General features: G+C 40.7%; 1 protein-coding gene across 8 annotated transcripts in view; it reads left to right on the forward strand.

Annotated features, from left to right (window-relative positions):
• Positions 1-1,638, forward strand: part of rush (rush hour) — a gene marked incomplete at its 3' end in the record, with an annotated part of 60,582 nt that overhangs the window by 36,515 nt on the left and 22,429 nt on the right.

Consider the following 1,638-nt stretch of genomic DNA (forward strand, 5'->3'; position numbering starts at 1 on the left):
AACATCATTAAATGAAACTGTAGGGCAGTCAGTAGGTTTACGACGAAGGGTAAAGGTGATTTGATGGGATTTGTTGGAATTTATCTTAATCCTCCAATTACGACACCAATCTTCGAGAGCCCTGATATGGGATTGGAGATTTTGGGATACAATTAATGGGTTTTTATTAACAGCAAGCACACATGTGTCATCGGCATACGTAGTGAGGATAGTGTTAGAATTGGTTGGAATGTCAGCTGTATAGACGGTGTAGAGGATGGGACCAAGGATACTACCTTGAGGAACACCAGTGGACTGAGAATAGAGGGATGAATAGGAACCATTGTGGTTTACTTGGAAAAATCTATCTATGAGAAAAGAATGAATGATGAGAAAGTATGTAGGAGGTAGGAATTTACGAAGTTTGTAAAGCAGTCCTGAGTGCCAGACTCGATCAAAAGCCTTTTCTACATCGAAAAAGACTCCCGTGGAGTACATTCTGCGCTCCAAAGAAGACGAGACTACGTCCACTACACGATGACATTGCTGGATAGTAGAGCGGGATGTTCGAAATCCAAACTGGTGATCAGAGATTATATGATTGGAATCCAGGATGGGGTATAGGTGTTTCAAAATGAGTTTTCCAAGGATTTTGCCCATGATCGGTAATAGAGTGATAGGGCAATAGGATGATGGGTATTCTAGAGGCTTTTGGGGTTTCGGGATCATTTTAACTACAGATAATTTCTAGGGGTCAGGAAAATGTTGGTGATTTTAATTTATAAATAATCCAATAACTAATTTATAAAGTAGCATTTATAGAATATATAAAGCTTTAATATATAATAATATATATGTAAAAATATGTGGTTTAGTTGTAACTTTGAATGCATAGAACAAATATCCCATCTTAAAAAACAATGTGGTTGAAAGGATTATGAGGTGTACACAAACAGTTGATGATCATTCCCTTGAGTTAATTTTTGTCTTCTGTTTAGTTAATTTTTTTGTTTTTTTTGTTTCCTCCTGGAGGCCAATAACGATATATTCAATTGTGCGCCGAATCAACGAAAAGGTTCTGGATATTGAACTAAAAAAACAGGTCACCTTTAGCAAAAGTCAAAGGGGCTTCATCAAGGGTCTGCCGGGAACACATGTAAGCGCTAGAATCATTGACGCGATCATAAATGACGCCAAAAGTAGGAAAAAAGATTGCGTGGTGGTTTTCCCTGACGTCGTTGGCGGTTTTGACAACGTTGGTCACGGGCACATAGTGAGCTCGCTGGAAGCAAGAGGTGTGTCATCCGACCTTACAAAAGTGATTGCGGCTCTCCTAACCACAAATAAAATAAAGATCACGATTGGAACACACACGACTAGCCAGATCAGTGTCTAGTGTGGGGTGCCTCAGGGAGGGCTGTTCAACCTAGCAATCAATCATTTGTACCGCGAGCTCTGTGATCAGGAATTTGCCAATATGTTTGGATATGACCTGAAAAGTGACCAAGAGAGCGTGGACCTCACAGGGTTCGCGGACGATCAGGATGTAACGGCGCGCAACAGGGGTTCTGCAGAAAGAATAATAAATGGTGTACAGAGGCTGCTCGCGGAGATTGGTTTGGCAATTAACGCAAAGAAAAGTGTGGGTATCGTGTTGGA

This window comes from Halyomorpha halys, unplaced genomic scaffold, assembly GCF_000696795.3.
Source record: "Halyomorpha halys isolate HHAL.00 unplaced genomic scaffold, Hhal_1.1 Scaffold366.1, whole genome shotgun sequence".
Classification (NCBI taxonomy): Eukaryota; Metazoa; Arthropoda; class Insecta; order Hemiptera; family Pentatomidae; genus Halyomorpha; species Halyomorpha halys.